Source organism: Varroa destructor, unplaced genomic scaffold, assembly GCF_002443255.2.
Source record: "Varroa destructor unplaced genomic scaffold, Vdes_3.0 BEIS01000007.1, whole genome shotgun sequence".
Lineage (NCBI taxonomy): Eukaryota > Metazoa > Arthropoda > Arachnida > Mesostigmata > Varroidae > Varroa > Varroa destructor.
The window spans coordinates 25647712-25657000 of NW_019211460.1; the positions used below are offsets into that span (position 1 = coordinate 25647712).

The window sequence follows — 9289 nt, forward strand, 5'->3', positions numbered from 1 at the left end:
ATTTTTTTAGAAAGGCGTATCGTTTACCAAAGAGGTTTCTTTGGACACTCAGAAAACTGCGATAAAATCCTGGATATCCACTGTATCGTGCAGTAGGACATTTATCTATCTGGCGAACCGGCTTTCAAGGTGTATAGGACTGGCTAAACGCAGACTTGTCACTGCTTTGCAGGCTAAATTTGGATCTGTTGGATTGTAAACGATAAGATCGGTCGCTTTTGCCATTGTTAACAAGGCGTTCAAAGATACCAAACGAAATATTTGTACAAGGCCCTGAACGCGATTTGATTTCGAATTGAAACCTATAGATAAAAAAAAAAACACATCCATTTATTGATCTGATAATTACTTATAGTCGTTTAGATTAAAAAATGTATATCCATTTATCAGTCATAAGAATACCGTAAGAATATCTAAGAATGACAGCAATACATCGGAAAATGTTTACTTGGCTTGCTCTTTCAGTGAGCAATAGATATTCATAGATGTGCAGGACTTTCAAAAAATTGCAAAGCGTCCTAAGGACCATGAATTTTCAAGGGTTACGATACCCTGTAGAGTATAGTATAGATTGGAATTGTCAGGTACACAATCGATTATGCTTCCAGCAGCAGTATTCCGCACACCAGCAGAGGGATTCTACCTCTACAGGATAGGTTGCGGATTAAAGAATGTTCCTTAACAAAATACCGAAACCACTGTTAATTTAATACTAGGCCGTGCTTAACACCACCGTATGGTCATAAGGCCACACTGATATACTAACATGAAAAACAGTAAATATACGAACACTAGAGTACATTCTTGTTTGCGTTTCTGCCACCGCTGCCATTATATTTATCTGGATCCGTTTCTCAATCAAAGGGGAACTCGAACCTCGTTGACTGTTAGAACTTGTCAGAAATTTTTGACAGGTCTGCAAGCTAGTTCTGTAAAACCTAGTACGACATTTCCCTTAAAGCTTAATAAAATCACATGGGATTAACAGCGGTTGTTCTACAATTACGCAACTCGACCGACTGTCAATAGCCAAAAGTGCTCCGCCATTCTATATATATATATATATATATATATATATAAAACCTCGAGCTGATTTGGTCGACCGGGTTGCCAGAACAAGATTTATTAAAAACGACAGCCCAGTGAATAAGGATCTGACTAAACCTCTTAACTTTAAACAATTTCTTTAAAGGTTCGCCTAGGACATCTGTTTTTCGTAACCTATGTTTAGATCACTTACGCGTTAGCAGCTTCGCTGTAGTGTCCTGTTTTGAGGTCCTTAGGTTGTTGATGAAGGTCCGGGATAAATGAGAGCACCCCAATACCTAAGTAAATACGCATGCCTAATCGAATAAACAGTTAGTATTGCGAAACATTGCAACACGGCCTTCACGTCAAGACCTTCTACCGTTCACGTTCCTCACCTATAGTCTCTTCTGTGCACTGCTAGCAAAAACGAAACGTTTAGCCGCGACTTTTGCTTTTCGTTGAGTCAATTTCTCATTAAAATGGCTAGCGCCACCGTTCAACTCGGCCGCATTCTCTGATTAATCCGGAAAAGGAAAGGCCTGCGTTCTTTTCTGGTGCAAGCGACCGCCTCAGCCCCAAACTCCCAGGCTAAAGTTCCCAAACCAACTCAAGCCTTATCGGCGTGGCTGTGCTCATCCGTAAGGGGGAGGCGGAAGGTACGGTAATAGTGAGGCAAGGAACAGGACACTGATTGTCCCCAAGGATATCTAGTTCTTTGGAAGCTTCCCCAAGGAGCGTTGACTCCCGCCGGCGAAATTGACGTTCTGATTTAACAAATCGGCCCCGCTAGTTTCGCTTGCATCGGCTGACTCGAGCTCAGAAAACGGAGAGCCAATGCGCTTGCCCAAACCAACCAACGGGCAGTTCCAGACGAACGTACCTAAAAATTCGAAATCTACCAAATCGAGAGAGATGCTGTAATTAGGCAGTAGTCAGGATTGAGAAGTCGTTGCTGGTATTATAGTGGATAACGGTAGGAGGAGCAGTTCGTCGACGCTGACTGGTTGCTTACTCAGTCGACTCCAATGTCGAGACATTGGATGGAAGATGGAGATTTTCGATTTCTAGGGAAAATAACCTAAGGACAGACCGTTGCTGCTGCTGCTGCCGCCATTACCTCTACTACTATTTAGAGTTCTGCTACGATCTGGGTTGTATTTAGACTAAAGTTACCCGTTGCAATTGGTGGCCTTTGTGTGTCTGCACGGATCTGCATTTCCTTATAGGACGCCCATATTCACCGACGATACGTTATAGTCGGTAAAAGTTGGATTGGTTAAGGAATGAATGAGCTAAAGCCCGTTAGCACATTTCTATGTTGCCAGTTTTTGCGTGTGTGAACAGAACGACCTTCAGGAAGGACTCATCGTTCATATCACGTGTATGTTTCATTGTTTAACATATATAGCTACTTTGCTAATAGTAGTGATGAGCTTTCTATGTATTTCCGTTCGGCGACGTCTGCCGCCACGAGATTTGTTATTAGATATATGGCATGAAGACAATCAGGCAAACAACTAAAGACAATGCTTCTGATGAAGATACTTTTTAGAGCGAGAGCGCCAATTACATAAAGTTACGTTTATAATAGTTTAGTAGGCAGTAGCTAGAGCAAGCTAAGTATTCAAGCGTTTCGATGTAAGACCTCAAGCGTGCGTTACCGCAGGAATATTCGATGTGAGAAACGTTTTAGGCCATTCTGATAAACTGCTCCGGTTTCCTAGGATGATCGCCGTTGCCGAGGTGCCAGTGGCAATGGTCGTTCTCTAAACAAGCTCGGAACCCCGTAATGCTGCCGGGTCGGCACAAGTAAATACCATTAAATATAATAGGCAAATTATCTAGACTACTCGTATGGCAGAATGCCGCTGGCCGACCCTTTGCACTTTTCAATACGGAGTATGAAGTGTAAAGGTAAAAGCTGAAAACGGTGTGTCGAATATACAACGAAAGTTAGTGAATTAGAAGTTTAGTTACTAAATAATGTACTTAATAGTATATTACTCATCGAATGATTAAAGTGTTGCCTTTAACGTTTCAAGATATGAATAAGCATCAGTCATCGTATACGTTTCTGCTTAATTTGAAATATGTCTAATAACATTATCAGCTTTTCAATAGCCAGCCAGCCAGACAGCGGTAAAAATGTACGTACGCTAAATAATTTAATACTGGACCGTAACAATTTATATATAAAATGTTTGGATTCACAGATATTTCGCATGGGTATTAGGCTACAGAGAGACTGTTCCCTGAAGTAGAATCGTTGATCTCTCTGCCCGTAGTAAATTGGACGGTCTGTTCAGGTTCGTTTCTCTTCATTCTAAATATTACTTCCTAGGGGGATACGAATACGGTAATAGATAGAGGACGGAAAACACACAAAGGAACTCTCACTATAAACACTAATCTACCAAGAGCCTTCGCATATCTAAACCTCCACCCGCTTGACCTTTATGAATTAACAGTTTTTTTTCAGTCTTAGTTGGTTGGTCCTACCCGTTCAGCTCATTCCTGACTAGAAACAAGCATTGATATGGGACCACGCTTAAGCCTGCTACACATTTTGCAAAGTATCTTGGCCGAGTCCGCTTGGAACCGCATGCTTTCGACGACTTTGGAGTCTGAACGTCTGGCTGTCTGGCATCGATTCAGGATCATGCAGCTTCTGCCATATATTCGAATGTTCGCGTACGACGATGGCGCTGACTGCCTTTACCGATCTATCGTCGTAATCTCAAGAACCGATTGGATCCACTTCTCTGATCGGGTGCTATGCAGTCGCCAAGCGCACTGTGAACCCAATGTTGGCGAAAATCAATGAAGTTCCACGAGCGGTTTCAATGCCGACATTGCTTTGCAAACAATTTGTTGTTTCTGTTGCCTCACTAAAATGATCAACATCAGAAATAGCTGCTGCCGCCACGACCGCGCCCGCATTATTGCTGCTTCTGCTGTTGCCATGCGCTAACGGTTCGGTATTATCGACTGGTCGTTCAGAGATAGTTGGCAGTTCTAACGACAATGATGATGGCGATGATAAGGGCTGAATTTCGATGATTTTGAATGGGGTTACCCTCCCCCCACCCCCACCCCCATCCTACAATTGGAGTCTGAGCGCCACTCCACGAAAGGCCCTGTCTCCAGCACCTCGAGCCTCACCACCCACCGCCGGAACTCTCGCCCTACTCGGTCACGGTTCCAGTGGGAGGCGCATGCGAGAGACCTATGCACACACCACACCTCCCCCATAGACTCCCCAACGCAGCTGAAGCTCCTGCACAGTCAGCGCGTTTGCCCACCTTCTTTCGCAGCAGTCGCTGAAGTACTCGTTCGCAGTACTCGCTGATCTCATGCTCCGACCGCGCAGAAATGGCCCCTCTGCTAAGGCTTTTCCGCTCGCCCGTTCACCAATGGCTCCATCTGGAATCCAGTTGAGTTTTGTGCCACTACGTGGAATGCATTTGACTCTGACATGTGAACACCCTGCGTTTGGAAAATAGCAGATGTCGCAACGTTTTACCTATTGGAAGCTCTACTAGATGTTCGTTCGGTTTGATAGTCGTTCTACGCTACCGCTAGATGACAGGCACATCATCAACAAGAGATTGCGGAATTTATAGATGGGCTCATCATAAACATGTACAGAAAGGAAATTAAAATGATCGTATTGCGTAGCGATTTGTATTCAATGAATTGCTGCAACACACAACCCGATTTATTATCTAATCATGTACGCAGGCAATAAATGGCATCCATAGAAGAGAAACAATCGGCGCCTTTTCTCCAAGTTCATTTATTGTTGCCCTAACCTGTTTTCCCAACCCAATTTTTCGTTTAGATGTGATATCATTGCGGAACAGTTTATTTAGTTTACTTTTTTGCAGCCTTATCTTGAATTTTTACATTACACATAGTTTGAAACGTATAGTTACGCTATTAGAGATTCCCAAAACAATGAGCATGCAATAAATTCCCATGTTCTCTTTGATTAAACAGTGGGCATGTGATCTGGGCCGGTTGTTGTTCGCAACGAGACTATAATCTTGGATTTGAGAAAAGCTTAATTAGAAATAGAAAAATACTAGCGATTGAGAGCGTATGTCTATACGGACCTACAGAGAACCGCTAGGTTGATGGCGAACTCATATAAAAGTGAAACTAGAAATCAGGTAATATTATACGTGACCAGAATGTTGATTTGTCTCTGCATTCTAGGGACAATGATGGAACAGTAGCGTTCTTTCAAGGGCCATAGTGAGTTCATCCGAGTCATTTCAGCTGGACGTAGTACGGCTACCGTCACGCTGCGAGCTTACGACTGCAGGACCCAACCAAGGACCTTTTCCGTAGCAGGAGAAGACACACATCAAGGCTCAGGTTGGCCCTTTTAGAATACTTGTAGTAGCTTTTACAGGCTTCGTGTACGCTAGCTTCCCGCAACGAAACAAAGAAACACAAACGGTTAGTAAACTCCAATTGGTAATGCAGTGCAACGTACTTGAAACGTCTGAGACCAGTCAAATATGTTTTTTTTCACGCACCCAACTTAATAATGCCAAAGCTCCTCCCCTTGCATAGCTATAATCGTATAGGAAAACAAAAAATAAGATAGAACATTAGAGCTGAATGAATATGAACAGGCCAAAGTGACATAACATAATAATCTCATAGGTTCAGCGCAGCAAACATCTATTGGTATTCTAGGATTCGGCAGCTATTTGTCTGCTAGAGTCTATAAGTAAATATATAAACATTGAGATGGGAAGGCTTTTCAAGGTTGCTGTACTTTACAACAATTTATTGTATTTTTTCCAAGCCCTATTTAATTTTAGAGCTTTCGTAGTCACCCGTCTCTCACTCAGTTGGACATCTGTCAAGCGATTTTACGTCGTCATCGTCATAATTAGACCTTCATAGCGCTTAATATGAAGTATAGCGTTTCAAGCAGCGGTGTGGACAACAGGAACATTTATTATACCTTCATCCAGTGCGGCAGTATGTTCAGTCACATATGGATTTTATTATCCTATAGCGTTTGAAGTTGCCTATATTTTTTGCTCCACCTACATTTATGTACATGTCGAATCTTATAAGAATATGTGCTTTTAATTAGTTTCAATTTAAAAATCGTATCCATATAGCTTAATCGTCTCCCGGATTGCCCCGTCCGCTAGTCTCTTCGTCAACCATCATCTCTATGTAGATAATGATCATGGCTAGTCGCCCGACGTGATGGAACTACGAAAATCCGTCATTGCTACTGCTACAAGGTTTTAAGGCAGCTTCAATCGGAGACATTGGGGGATCGACATCATTAACTAGTGCGAGGCAGTCCTACCGAAGCCAGGTGGCGGCTTAAGGCTGAATTCTGCTTAGTTGTTGTGTCTCTTATAGCCCAGTAAATACATATACATATATATATATATATATATATATATATATATATATATATGGCACGTATGTGTGTTTATACCATTACAATATACGTTCTAATTGTGGACACGAAACGGATGCTCATTATTGGACTCGCTGATTCAGCTGCACAGATGGGCGTAAAGAAGCTGCTCCCATTGTGTGTAGATATCTTCATTTGTTTTGAAGGTCACTATGTTATTAGTAGAGAAAAACATAATGGGGTATTTGAAGTGTGTGACAACGTGTTGAAATAACCGTTTTAATATATATCTCTATACGTCTACAATACGAAAGGGTCACTGTTGTTTGTGGTTGATTTTATGAACTTTGATTTTTACGTCTGTTTAATGACTTTTCGGGGCAGAAAAGGATTAAATATGTTTTTAAATGAATGTGCTGTTTTTGTGCTGCTGTATAGATGGCAGGTTGCACGTATTTGGAGTTTATACGTACGGCATTTGGGACATGCCTAAGAATGCCAACTAGGATTTAGCTTACGGAATAATGAGGTAAATTTCAGTTTTCTACTCCAGCGGTAAGTAAGGGAAGACTGTAATTTTACAGTGTGTTCCTCGTTATGTTACATCGCAAGCTATTTGGGTATACCCGTAGAGCTATTAGTTGTCAACAAGGTACCGCGCAAAGACGTTCCGTACACGAAGGCACAGGTCCACTCTGCTCCAGAAAAGTTTATTGCGTTTCGGTTAATAATTTGGCCTTAGTACTAAATTTTGCATTTACCAAAGCAAAATTAGAGGTTTTACTTGATAAGATTAGCTATTGTAACTTCTATATTTATGACTTAATGACACTATCGCAATAAAGTATTCACCAAAGCGGAAAATTACAACTGGCATACGTATCAACTTAACAAGTTTGCTTTCGGTAACTTAATAAAACGTGAAACTGTGGGCCAAATTCGGTAAGTACAACTGAAGATTATTATCTTGCTTTTCAAAGAGCACGTATAACAAACATATGAGGAGTGTATGAGTGAAATAAAGGTTGCACGTGATATATTAAATTACCCACATCTGTTTAGCGCTAACTCTTTATCACCTCTACCTTGCTAGTCAGCACTACTTTGCTGCTAAAAAAGGCCTCAGCCTTAAGGCCCCTAGTCCATCGTCTTCTATGTCCCGTCTATGCCTTAAGCAGGCTGACTTTATTTTTTTTGACCTTAACACTCCCAAACGAAACGGGGCTGTGTTTAGGAATTCCTCACTTCGAAAGATTAAGCTGGGTAGGTAAGAGCCAGCGTTTTGTTGGATACGGCGGCAGCACAAAAAGAGTAAAACAGGACAAGGGGCAAAGGCAAGACAAAGGACAGGAACAGCAGTCGGACATCAGGATAGGGTGCGATGCGATGCAGGGGTAAAACTCAAAGGTGAAAATGCTCTCCAGAGTGTTCCGCGCATTTCGAGAAGCCCAATCAACGAAATAGCTTTACCCTGTATGTTGATGCCATCCCATGGGACACACGATTCGTAACTTAGTTCGCTTCCAGGTCCTCAGCTATAGAGCAAATGGGACTTTCCCTGTCACTTCTCTCTCTCTTTCTAGCTTTCTTTCTCTATTTTGGGAGTTGCTTCGTATGTTCGTGCCGCCTGCGGAGAAACGCCTAGATAATGACACACGTAAAAGAAAGGCCGGTCAGGAAGCAAACGGGAAGCCCAGGGTAACCGTTTAACCTAAGCTTTCGCTCCCCTTTCCCGAGAAGAAGGACGTTGAAGCAGGCTGAAGTTGAAAGGGGCTTTGCTTTGGTTTGATTTACCCAATATTGCTCGCCTCTAAAGATCTCTTCTCCGATAGAGGAGTTCCCCGCTGAACGAAAGGGAACGCTTTTGTGACTTTTGCTTTCTTGTTCTATCACCATGGTGAGGTCGGTGGATGGATGACCGTTAATAACAGCGGTTACGTCCGCCACATGGCCTTTTATCACTTTGTGCGCCTTTTCTCATGGTGTCGCATCCACAATCCAACACAGATGATCAGCTTCCCCAAACGTATGTGGCGGATCCTCACCAATGTGCACGCGTGTATCTATACATAATTACCATTAACCAGAGCGTTTGCCAAGCATACCAGGTTCGTCTTGTCATTCGCAGTTTTTAAGGACAAGCTGATAATGACAAAATTAAACAAACAATTCATAGGATTGCTTTATAAGAAGTGAATACGTATACCTCTACGAATATATACATTTATTTCTGAATATACAGGAGATGGTGACACTATATAGGACAGCGATTACGTGTTTCTTTAGTAGGGGACTCTTGACATTAACTTATAGCTTTCAAACTTTTACAGTTTCCGAGACGCATACGTGTCGAAAAAATTTGGTGTAGCTCACATTACTAGATTTTTTCTAACAAATTTCAGTAGGTAAAATTATATAGAAGTGCTTCGCTGATTTATATTACACGATTGCTCCGGGTCAAGGTGAGGTAGGACTATACGGAAAATATCGTCTTTAGCAAAGGTGAAATCGGGCGCCAACTCATCTGTACCTCACGGAGGACGTTGTAGATGGTCTCAGAGTACAATTCAGCTCAATAGAAATCCATAGACATGTGGTTATGTCAAGTAAAACTAAGACAGCGTATTGTCGCACTGGTTGAACCACATGTTGTTATTATAGTTGTTTTGGATTGAAATATCGCCGACATAACGGATTGTTGAATTAAAATAATGTTGTCAACATGTACACCCAAGCATGATCATAAATAATTATTTGTACTACAGTCCTGCATAATTTAGGTGTTTATGCAAGTTTCAATATGATTATGTTGGTTTTATAGAACGGTCCGCACATTGTTCCTATTTGCGAAGCATAGATTAT

General features: G+C 41.9%; 2 long non-coding RNA genes across 4 annotated transcripts in view; one reads left to right on the forward strand and one right to left on the reverse strand.

Annotated features, from left to right (window-relative positions):
• LOC111254251 (uncharacterized) overlaps nt 1-5364 on the forward strand; it is a 58748-nt gene extending 53384 nt beyond the window's left edge. Inside the window, exon 3 of the long non-coding RNA XR_015316553.1 lies at nt 5248-5364. This is a non-coding gene — a long non-coding RNA (uncharacterized LOC111254251). The remainder of the gene's footprint in view (nt 1-5247) is intronic.
• The window catches only part of LOC111254445 (uncharacterized), a 37279-nt gene that overhangs the window by 4912 nt on the left and 23078 nt on the right, over nt 1-9289 (reverse strand). The window contains exon 3 of one of the 3 annotated variants that reach the window (XR_015316556.1): nt 5324-5462. The exons of 1 other annotated variant lie outside the window; for it this stretch is intronic. This is a non-coding gene — a long non-coding RNA (uncharacterized LOC111254445). Of the gene's footprint in view, nt 1-5323; nt 5463-9289 lie in introns of those variants that run through there. One more of the 3 variants, XR_015316557.1, reaches the window with a different exon arrangement.